The sequence below is a fragment of the Nicotiana tabacum genome, chromosome 6, assembly GCF_000715075.1.
Source record: "Nicotiana tabacum cultivar K326 chromosome 6, ASM71507v2, whole genome shotgun sequence".
NCBI classification, from domain to species: domain Eukaryota; kingdom Viridiplantae; phylum Streptophyta; class Magnoliopsida; order Solanales; family Solanaceae; genus Nicotiana; species Nicotiana tabacum.
The window spans coordinates 200,637,112-200,649,262 of NC_134085.1; the positions used below are offsets into that span (position 1 = coordinate 200,637,112).

At 39.1% G+C, this 12,151-nt stretch overlaps 1 long non-coding RNA gene across 1 annotated transcript; it reads right to left on the bottom strand.

The window, feature by feature from the left end:
• Positions 1–1,598: 1,598 nt before the first annotated feature.
• On the bottom strand, positions 1,599–4,744 carry LOC142182267 (uncharacterized). Its single transcript, XR_012711123.1, has 2 exons — positions 4,009–4,744; positions 1,599–2,328 (listed from the first exon to the last, which is right to left on the bottom strand). It is a non-coding gene; the product is annotated as an uncharacterized LOC142182267 (long non-coding RNA).
• Between the last annotated feature and the right edge of the window lie 7,407 nt (positions 4,745–12,151).

The following is a 12,151-nucleotide window of genomic DNA, read 5'->3' on the forward strand; positions in this document are numbered from 1 at the left end:
CATATATGTACCTCCAGATTTGAAAATTAAGCATCACAACTACCTCACGGGAACTGTACCCGTAGCTATGACAATTATTTAAATAACGCGCCTAAAGCAAACTACGAAAGTTCAAGGCACATTTTTTACACTAGTCAAGATAATTAATATGAGGGCCATAGACTAGGAATTTTGTTTATGCATGGCCCACCTCAAATTATTTTGAAAGAAATGATTGTATATATACTTTTGAAGGCCAGCTAAAGCTATTCTTATTTATTTAATTTCTGAAAAACAAGTACCACAACTACGTCACGGGAACCGTACCCGTAGTTGTGATAATTTAATTACGTGCCTAAAGCAAACTACGAGATCCATTTTAAATATCTAAGTTATAAAGGATGAGGGCCATGGGTTATTTGATTCAAAGGTATGAATGGTACACCTCAAAACTATTCAACGAAATGAACTACGTATATTCATATTTAAAGCTAATTTGAAATTTAGTATCACAACTACACCATGGAAACCGTACTCGTAGTTGTGATAATTTAATTACGGGTCTAAAACAAAACTATGAATGTTCAAGAATGGTGGTCAATTTCCCTAAAACTTACATGGCAACGTGAACTCCCACTGCCTAAAACTTAAATGGAGACAACGTTTTTTTTTTCTAAAAAGAAAAAACTTCATCAAACAACAAACACATCAAGTCAGCAGCCATGTTTCAAAATTTAAACCAAGGCTCAACTTCTAATCTAACTAAATTTCAGAAAAGGAATAGATGATCCCCAATAAATTAAAAAACAAACAAGGTAAATTTTGGTTTAAGCCATATTTCGAATACAGAACCAGACTAAAACAACATGCTCCCTACACATCTATGCACCAACACAGTAGTACATTATTATTTGATTCAAGACTCAACAGATTTTCCATAACAATATGTAGCAGCAGAACTCAGCAATACCACAGAAGAGTCATGATCACGCCCAACTCTAGTCCTAATAAGGATAAGCGGTCGCTGCAAATATAATCCGGTCTAAAAGTCTGGAGTCCAATCCCACAGAGAACTAAGGCTTAGCTATATCTGTTTAATATTACTAAAAAGACAAGTTTGAACAATTTTCTAAATTATAAAGATTGAGATTTATATTTCTAACTAATTAACTAGCAAATACAAGAAAACGGTAAAATTACCAACTAACGAGACAAAGGGTTGGAGACTAAATTAAGGAGGTCTAGAGTTATGATTTTCCCAATTGTCGGAATCCTTCTAGCTATGTTCCCTACAATTTTGCCAATGTATTCTCTACTGATCGTGAGCACTTTATATACCGTAATTCTCTCTCGAGCAACTACAACAATTTACTAAACATATTCTTTCGAACTATACTAGTTTGCTTTATCTAACCGCTCATTATGACCATATCAAGGTTTTGTTATTTCTAAACCTACCTTTAAACCCACTGTATTGGTTTCTCACATACGTTAGGGGTGACGTTGTTCAACAATTACCTAAATATGTACACTCTCTCTCTCTCGAGCACTACACACTAAATAGGCACAATCAATTGATGGCCATTCAATCAACAATAACAAATACGTAGTTGAACAAGTAGAGAAATCCAACGGCTCAATTATATAAAAATATAACAAGAATTTATCCTACAAAAGGTTCTATCAAAATCCTAGATAACAAATTAGCTATTCATAATAGTATGTAAAATTACAATACTAAAAGTCATAACCAACAATGAAAAAATAGGAAGAAGAAGGAAAAACTCGTAGAAGAATCTTTGCCTTGCTCCTATTGTGTCTCTGCCTCCTTAGTTCGAATCTGTGTCAAAAATTGGTCTCCTCCCTTCAAAATACTGTTTTTCCATGCATATATACCAAGTAAGGTCGGGGCCCAACTATTACCTTCTCCTACGCGAAAACGGACAAGTTTCCAGGTCTGGGCGTCTGCGGCCGCGGCCCGGGTGCGGTACGGGCGTGGTATTTGGCAAGTCTACTGCCTCAGCCCGCCTCAGGTCCGCGGTCGTAGTTTCGACCGAATTTTTCACCCTGTTCCGTTTGGAATTTGAAAAACGTAAAACATGAAAGTTGTATCCCTTTGAGTTAGCTTTCCAACCATATATTGTGGAGCTCAAAAGGAGCTCTGAGCAAAATGTTATGTGCATTTACTAAATAGTGCGCAATATGCCTACTCGATTCTTTGTTTTGTTGCTCTATCATCCGTTGATCCCTGAATACGATCCTAGCTTAATTTCTTGGGCTTTTACTCAGACTTCAAAGTTCAAAATCACTTGAGTTCATTTTATACATCTACATAGCTCGGAATCACTCCTACAAGGCATAAAACACACAATTAGTGCAAGACACTAGCGATTAAAGCTCAAACTCAATTAAAGTACAGTAAATTTGAGTGTAATAAGCGACTAAAATATGTAATTATAGCCTCTCATCAAGTCATATGGTTGGAATGAAGCTTGAATTGCAACGCTTTTAGAGGTGTGAGGGACTAAATTTCTGATTGTTTCATGAAGGTTTCAGGCAAGTTTTGTGGCTAAAACTATGATGGGTTTCGGGACGAGGTTCAGCTGCGCTTTTGGCTGGGTTCTGTCGAGTTTAAAATGCGGATCTGGGGGAGATTAGAAGTGAGGTTTGAGCTCTATCTTGGGGGTCTTATACAATCAGAATTCACACTAATATTGAGATATACTTGCAAAACAGGATTCATTCACAAATAATTTTCGCACAACACAAAACATGCTTGATCCAAACAAACATTTGTTATCAGCTACACATTTACACTAAAAAAAATCTGCGGCTCTATGCAGGAATAAGAAAGTAAGAAGCAAACATCAAGCTAAAGCCAAGAGTCAATTTCCTTTTATGCATATCATGGCTCCTTTGAGTGTAAAATCACTTAACTGCTTCGATTTCGCAAGGACAGCGATACACCAACAAGTTCTAATTTAGTTTCCGTCTTGAATAGGCATTGCGGAGCAGAAAAAACACTTGCAAAATCCAAGCTAAAATCCTACTTGAGCCTTTAACGTAGATGCTGAAATCTTGCCTAAACCATAACCAAAGAGAAACCAAACTGATGTGTATCTTAACAAAGGATAACAACAAGATTTCGCAATAAGAATCAGCTAAACTCAACAACCGAGAACCTGACAGTACCTCGACAAACCTAACAGTATCTCGACCATTTTCGAAATCTTAGTTCACAAAACTTAGCCTACACGTGACTTAAATTAAAGGGGTCTAAAATAGATCATGTTCAGAAGAAGGGGATAATCTTTCAATTAAAAAAAACACAAGATAGTGGTATAACTATTATCATTCCAAATGAGGAACATCTTGCTTAATCAAACAACAAGTTGTCACACAAACACACATTTTAGGTTAAAAGAAACAAACAAGCAGACTTGGACAGTTGCACTTCCTCATCAATTCTATAACTTGAAACTTAAACTTTCAGGTCTAATAAAATTATCAACTCAAGCACATAGGATTTACACCAAACAGTTGATGTTCACAATCACTCCAGCTTTTGATACATGAATTCCAACACCAATTGTTTCTCGATCAAATAGGGCTATCAGTTGACATAGGGACACGATAGAACAAGGAACAACATCAAGTTTAGAGCAACATGCACGTAGACTAGATTATCAACAGGCAGAAAACAAAACTTATTTCCAACACTCTTTCGGGCTCCAACTGAGAAGAATATACTAAATGTTCATAAAAAAATCACAACAGAACACGTCGCTAGAATGAGATTCAGCTAACATTTTCACAACTAGCCGAGCTTCAGCCAAACAAAGCAGACTAATGAAAACAAACAACAAGAATTCGAGAGTAAAGGCGTCGCAAATTCGTGCTCTGCTAGCAGCCACATATTTCATCAAAATGCAACTTATCACATCAGCAATGCATAAATTTAATCAAGACTGAACTTCTTAACCGTGTTTTAAACCATCTAAACAAAGTAGTACAGGAGAAGAAATACACCTGAATGCTCAAAACTTCAACTACTTCCAGGAGCAGAATACAAGAAAGGTTCAGCAGTGAAAATCCAAAACAAAGCAACAGTAGAGAAACATGACTTAGCAGCCACGGAAGAAACTCGATCAGCAGCTCTCAACAGCGACGAGCTCGCTTAAATCAACTTCACTTGAACGGAAATCATAGAAGGAAAATGGACCATTTTTTTTTCCTCGAATTTTCAGATTTTTGGAAGCAAACTAAGAATAAGAAAAAAAGAACTGGAAAGTTTTTTCATTTTCTTTCAGAAATCGAGAAGAAGACAGAAAGAATAAAACCAACCAAAAAAGGAAAACTTAGAACAAATCCTCCATTTTCTTTTCTAATTTCTCTTAAATCCCTTATATCCCTATCTCCCTAGATTTTTTTTTCTTCTTCAAGAAATCGGATAGGGCCCTCTTGAAAATGAACACCTGATGAATGTGAGGTTTGGATTGAGTGAAATCGATCCAACGCCTCTCACTCATCCAACGCACGTCTTCTAGAGCCTACTAATCGCGTGAAATGGGTTAAAATCAGGCGAGTAAAGGGGAGGAGAGTCTTTGGATGTCAGAGGTCGTTACACCTATGTGGTAAGGGGAGAGAGGGGGAAAGTGCGTGAGGTGAGTTAAGGGGTGAACTCGGGCGAGTTTTGGGCGAGGCAGAGGTGAGTTTTGGTGAGGGAGAAGATGAACAGTAGCTACGCAGCATTGAGGGGTCTTTAGGATTTTAGGGTTTAATTTTGTGTAAGTGTTATAAAGGGATTATGTGAGAATGGGAAATGGGGCGGGTCGGTTTAAGGCAGACGGGCGGGTGTGTGAATTTGGGCTGGGGTGGTTTTAAATATGGCTGGTTGGGATGGGATTTGGGATCAACAATCCATTGGCCCAATTGGTTTTAAAAACAACCCTTTTTCATTTCCCCCTTTTCTTTTGCTTTTCTTTTTATAAAAATAATTAAAAACCCAAATTAACTCTTAAATTAAAATAATTAAGCTAATTAACCACCATGATATTTACACCAAATTAATTACCCCTAAAAAGTTACTAATTTAAATCTAATAGGTTAAAAGTGCAAAAGTAAGCCATCTTTTTGTGATTTTTATTTTTTGATAAAACAAATAATTTACTAATTAACCTAAAAATATAAAAATAAATCCCAAATGCAATGCAAGGTATTTTTTTGGTATTTTCTGTGATTTAAATAAAACAAACATGCATAGCAAAATGCGAACAATTAACAAAAATCCTACAAAAAATTTACAAAATTGCAAATAACGGAAAAAAAAATATTTTCTTGAATTTATGGGAGTAATTCATATAGGAAAAAAATCACGTGCTCACGGCTGCCCCTCTTTGCTCGGAAACACTAAAAGTTTTCGTGCAAAGATAAAGTGAGAGGATGCGAGCGATTTTTTGCCCGTTTGAATACTCCGTGGGAAGCATTTTTGAAAAATTTGACCGCACCCTGCTTCTGAGGTTGCCTACATATCCTTGGCTATAAAGGAATCAGGTTAGTGTAGTTCGGGAAATTTTGGTAGCTGGGACTACCAGGAAGCTGTGATTTCACCGTTGCTACTGCTGCTTTTGCTTGCTGAGCTCCTTATTACACCAAGACAAAATAAAAAAAGCTAGACTAAACTATGATCTACGAATTACAAGAATCCTATCTAATCTTCAAACTTGATCTTGCAATTTCTATTACTCTGTTGACTTTTACTCTCCAGGTGAAATTCCTTTGTTGTTGACCTGAATCGTATTTTGCGGTGCTTTCCCTTTGTTCTCCAGGCGAGTACCTGATTGCTGAACTTGAACCGTCTTCCTTCGAACATTGTTGCTTTTCCTTTGTTCTCCAGGTGGGCTCCTGATTACCAACATTTGAGTTATTTTCCTTTCCTCCGAAACTTGACTTGTTTTCCATTTGTTCTCCAGGTGAGCGCCTGATTACCAATATTTGAACTGCTCTCCCTTTGTTCTCCAGGTAGGCTCCTGATTTCCGACACTTGAACCGCTTCTCTAAAACTGTTTCTTTCCCTTTGTTCTCCAGGTGGGCTCCTGATCACCAACACTTGAATTGTTTTCCTTTTGTTTTCCAGGTAGGCTCCTGACTTCCAAAACTTGAATTGTTTTCCCTTTGTTTTCCAGGTGGACTCCTGATTACCGACACTTGAATTACTTTTCCCTTTGTCCTCCAGGTTGGCTCCTGATTACCAATACTTGAATTTGTTTTCCCTTTGCTCTCCAGGTGGGCTCCTGATTACCAACACTTGAATTGTTTTTCCCTTTATTCTCCAGGTGGGCTCCTGATTACCAACACTTGAACCGCTTCTCTAAAACTGTTGCTTTCCCTTTGTTCTCCAGGTGGGCTCTTGATCACCAAAACTTGAATTGGTTTTGCTTTGTTCTCCAGGTGGGCTCCTGACTTCCAAAACTTGAATTGATTTCCCTTTGTTCTCCAGGTGGGATCCTGATTACCGACATTTGAGTTATTTTCCTTTCCTCCGAAACTTGACTTGTTTTCCCTTTGTTCTCCAGGTGGGCGCCTGATTACCAACATTTGAACTGCTCTCCCTTTGTTCTCGAGGTGGGCTCCTGATTTTCGACACTTTAACCGCTTCTCTAAAACTGTTACTTTCCTTTTGTTCTCCAGGTGGGCTCCTGATCACCAACACTTGAATTGTTTCCCTTTGTTCTCCAAGTGGGCTCCTGACTTCCAAAACTTGAATTGATTTCCCTTTGTTCTCCAGGTGGGCTCCTGATTACCGACAGTTGAATTGCTTTTCCCTTTGTTCTCCAGGTGGGCTCCTGATTACCAACACTTGAATTGCTTTCCCTTTTGTTCTCCAGGTGGGCTCCTGATTACCGACACTTGAATTGTTTTCTCTTTGTTCTCTAAGTGGGCTCTTGATTACCGACACTTGAATTGCTTTTTCCTTTGTTCTCCAGGTGGGCTCCCGATTACCAATACTTGAATTGCTTTTCCCTTTGTTCTCCAGGTGGGCTCCTGATTACCAACACTGGAATTGTTTTCCCTTGAGACTTGAACTGCTTCACCTTATTCTCCAGGTGTGTGCCCGATTTCCAACACTTGCCCTATTTTTCCTTGAGACTTGAACTCTTTTTCCTTATTTCTCCAGGTGGATGCCTGATTGTTTGAACATGAACTGCTTTCTATTCTTGAAACTCGTGTTGTTCTTCCTTGCTCTCCAGGTGGGTGCCTAATTACAAAAGAATAGACAAAACAAAGAAAATTTCTGCCCGAGTTTGGTAGCTGGGCACACCTGTGAATACTAAGTGAATTGTGTTACCCAATATCTCTAAGAATTTAAAAGCTAGATCCCATTATCCAGGAGAGTCCTGAAAATTCCCAGTTAAATATCATCTTAAGCATAACAGTTTTAAAGCTAAATTATATTTCTAAAGGTATGACTTCCACTAAATCTTGTTATCTATGAAGGTCTTAAAACTACATCCCATTACCCATGAGGGCCCTAAAAATCAAAATCAAATCTCATCTTAAGAGTGACAACTTTAAGGCTAAATTATACTTCCCTACGACAGAACTTACGCTAAATCTTGCTATCTAATGGAGGTCTTAAAGCTAACACCCATTATTCAGGAGGGTCCTGAAAATTTCCAATTGAGTCTCGTCCTAAGAATGAAAACTTCAAAACCAACTTATATTTTCACAAAGTAGAGCTTATGCTAGATCTTGTTACTTATTAATGTTTTGAATTTTAAAACTAGGTCCCATTGTCCAGGAGGGTCCTGAGAATTTACGGTCGAACCTGTCTGGTACTTGCTTTCCTCACGGAGGGTTTCTTCGAAACAAACGAAATTTTCTACCCCTGTTTCAAATTAAAGAAAAATCTTGTCAGTTTAAAATATGGTTGTTAGTTTGTGGATTTCTTGTTGAAGGTGGCCTCTCTGCTGTTATGCTTGTCTTTGACTGGTTGCCTTGAACTGGCCAAGAACCGTTTGACTTTCTGACTGACTCTCAACCGCAGGACCTTGGATGACCCGAGCGTTCTACACCCAAACCGTTGTTTTGCATTTCTGACCCTTCTACCTGAACCTCTATATCTCCCACAAGATTACTAAACCATTCGACCAATGGAACTTTCACTGACACCTTATTTCCCACTTTACATCATGCTATCTCTGGTATGCTTTGGACGCACTTTGCTTTGTGCAATTTGGAGGTTTGGTAGTACGCTTTGAAATCCTTTCTTTCTTGCTTAAACAAGGCTGACATTTGGAAAAACCTTAGAGAAATAAATGCAAAGAAATGAAATGCAATGACTCCGAGAGTTAGGAAAAAAGAGGAAAACCCAAAATTGGATGACATGTTTGAAAGAGAAAAGGGAAAGAGACTTATTTGAGTGGAGCAGGTGGTACCAATGATCATGACATGCATTTCGGATTAATTAGCCCAGCATATTCAACCAATCTTCTTTCAATCTTCGCACTTTTATGCCCGTGGTTTCCATAATCTAACTCCCTTGCCAAGTCAATAATCTTATTCGGCTTGCGGTGCCCTGAAGGATTTTCACCAACAAACCTCTCTCATTTGTTTATCTCTCAACTCAATGTTGCCTTACGGTGCCCGTGAGGGTTTTCACTAATAAGACTCTCTCACTTTTGATTTCTCTCAGCTTTCCATCGCCTTACGGTGTCCATGAGGGTTTTTACCAATAAGACTCTCTCATTTTTCACTTCCCTACTCAGAACGGAGTGTTGCCCCTGATACGACTCGCCTCTACTTGCTCGACCTGGCATCTCTCGACGACTGATCGGAAGGTCTTTCTTTGGACCGTAATGTGGGTTTTGGATAGGTTTAGAAAGAAAGGATATCGAAAGGCTCAAAACAATTTGAAAGGGTTCAAAATTACAACTTTTGGAATCAGATTTCTTACAACAACCACAACTTTCTGCCCCAGTTTCTTTGCTTGGGAACTTTTGAATTTTTATTTTGATGGGACTGAACCGTGAGGCTGCCTACGTATCCTTAAAAGGAATCAGGTCGAACGTAGTTCATGTTATAGGAATTACTTTGTTGTTGTGATTTTTCTCTTTTCTTTTTCTTTCTCTCTTTTCCCTTTCTTTGCTTTTCTTCCTTTTCTTTTATTTTCTTTTCTTTTCTCTCCTTTTTTCACTCTTTTCCATTATTTTCCTTCTTTTTTCTCTCTTCTTTTCTCTTTTTCTTCTTTACTCACCCTTTGAGCTCGTATTTCCGAACTTTGCTACTGATTCCAAAAGAGGGGTATGAAAGGATATAAATAAAGCTCAAAGAGGTAACAAAGGATAAAGTTTTTAGATAGCAGAACAAAATGCTTTCGTCATTCCAATCTTCAAAACATGCCAAGTACAAATAATACAATTTAAACCAAAGAAATCATACATAATATCTTTTGACTGCATCAAAATTGATAGCCATATCTACACATTTGCCTTCTATATCTTTCAAATACAAAGCACCATTGGACAACACTCTCGTTATGATAAACGACCCCTGCCAATTTGGGGTAAACTTACCTTTTGCTTCAACCTGATGTGGAAGGATGCGTTTCAATACTTGCTGACCCACTTCAAATTTACGGGGACACACCTTCTTGTTGTATGCTCTTGACATTCTCTTTTGATACAACTGGCTGTGGCATACTGCTGCCAATCTTTTCTCATCAATCAAACTTAATTGCTCCAAATAGGTTTTGACCCACTCAGCATCATAAATTTTGGCTTCAGCAACAATCCGAAGGGATGAAATTTCAACCTCCGCAGGTATCACTGCTTCTGTGCCATATATTAACAAATAGGGAGTTGCACCTGCTGAAGTGCGAACAGTAGTGCGATAACCCAACAATACAAAGGGAAACTTTTCATACCATTGCCTAAAACCCTGCACCATTTTTCGAAGTATCTTCTTTATGTTCTTGTTGGCTGCCTCGACTGCTCCATTCGCCTTGGGGCGGTATGTGGTGGAATTGCGATGCATAATCTTAAACTGTTGACACACTTCTTTCATCAGATGGTTGTTAAGATTAGAACCATTATCTATGATGATCACCTTTAGGATTTCGAACAGACAAATGATATTTGAGTGAACAAAATGACTACCGCCTTCTTGGTCACAGATTTGAATGTTTTAGCTTCAACCCACTTAGTGAAATAGTCAATGGCCACTAGAATGAACCTGTGTCCATTGAATGCTACTGGCTCAATTGGTCCGATAACATCCATACCCCAAACAACAAAAGTCCATGGTGCGGACATTGTGTGTAATTCAGATGGCGGAAAATGAATCAAATCTCTGTGTACTAGGCATTGATGACATTTGCGCACAAAACTAATACAATATCGCTCCATGGTGAGCCAATAATAACCTGCTCGGAGAATCTTCTTTGCCAGAACATACCCACTCATATGCGGCCCGCAAACCCCAGAATGTACTTTGGTCATGATAGTCGATGCCTGTATATCATCTATGCATCTTAACAATCCAAGATCTGGAGTCCTTTTGTACAAAACTCCCCCATTGAAGAAAAATCCACTTGCCAATCGACGAATTGTTCTCTTTTGATCCCCTGTGGCATGTACCGAGTATACCTCATTCTGATGTACTCCTTGATGTCATGGAACCATGGCTCACCATCAAGTTCCTCTTCAATCATATTGCAGTAAGCATTCTGATCACGGACCTGAATATGCAAAGGGTCAACATAAGCCTTATCTGGATGATGTAACATCGACGCCAGAGTAGCCAAGCCATCGGCAACCTCATTATGGATCCTTGGAATGTGTCTGAATTCTATAGATCGAAACTATTGACAAAGATCATGCATCCATTATCGATACAGTATAAGCTTTAAATCACGTGTCTTTCATTCTCCTTGAATCTGGTGCACCAGGAGGTCCGAGTCTCCCAAGACCAAAACCTCCTGGATTCCCATATTTACAGCCAACCTTAAACCCAAAATACATGCCTCATAATCAGCCATGTTGTTGGTACACTAGAAATGAAGCTAAGCCGTAACATGGTAGTGATGCCCTATTTCAGAAATGAGTACAACTCTTATCCCAATGCCTTTCATGTTAACAGCCACATCAAAGAAGAATTTCCAACCGGGCTTTTCCTCCTTCTCGACCTCGTCAATGTGCATTACCTCTTCATCAGGAAAATAAGTCTTCAAGGTTCATATTCTTCATCCACAGGGTTCTCGGCCAAATGATCGGCCAGAGCTTGGGCTTTCATCGCCGTCCGAGTCCCATATATGATGTCAAACTCTGTGAGCAAGATCTGCCACTTTGCAAGCCTTCCTGTGGCCATGGGCTTCTGAAAGATATACTTCAAAGGATCCAGACGAGAGATGAGGTAAGTAGTGTAGGATGACAAATAATGCTTCAACTTCTGTGCTACCCAGGTCAAGGCACAACATGTCCTTTCAAGGGGAATATACTTAACCTCATAAGATGTGACCTTCTTGCTGAGATAGTATATGGCTTTTTCTTTCCTACTAGTGATGTCATGTTGTCCCAACACACAACCAAATTTGTTATCCAAGACTGTCAAGTAAAGAATCAAAGGTCTTCCAGGTTTTGGCGAGACCAACACAGGTGGATTCGACAAGTACCCCTTTATCTTACCAAATGCTTCCTGACACTCATCATTCCACTTGACCGCAACATCCTTCTTCAGCAACTTAAAGATAGGCTTACAAGTTGTCGTGAGTTGAGCAATAAACCTGCTGATGTAGTTCAATCTCCCTAACAGACTCATCACCTCGGTCTTGTTCCTTGGCGGTGGTAACTCTTGGATAGCTTTGATCTTTGACGGATCCAATTCAATACCCCACCGACTGACTATGAATCCCAACAGCTTCCCCGATGGAACATCTAATGTGCACTTTGCAGTATTGAGCTTAAGATTGTACCTGCGGAGCTTTTGGAAAAACTTTCTCAAATCTTTGACGTGGTCAGACTGCTTCCTGGACTTTATGATCACATCATCCACGTAAACCTCAATATCCTTGTGTATAATGTCATGGAATATGGTTGTCATTGCCCTCATGTAAGTTGCCCCAGCATTTTTCAAACCAAAAGGCATGACCCTGTAGCGGTATGTTCCCCACGGC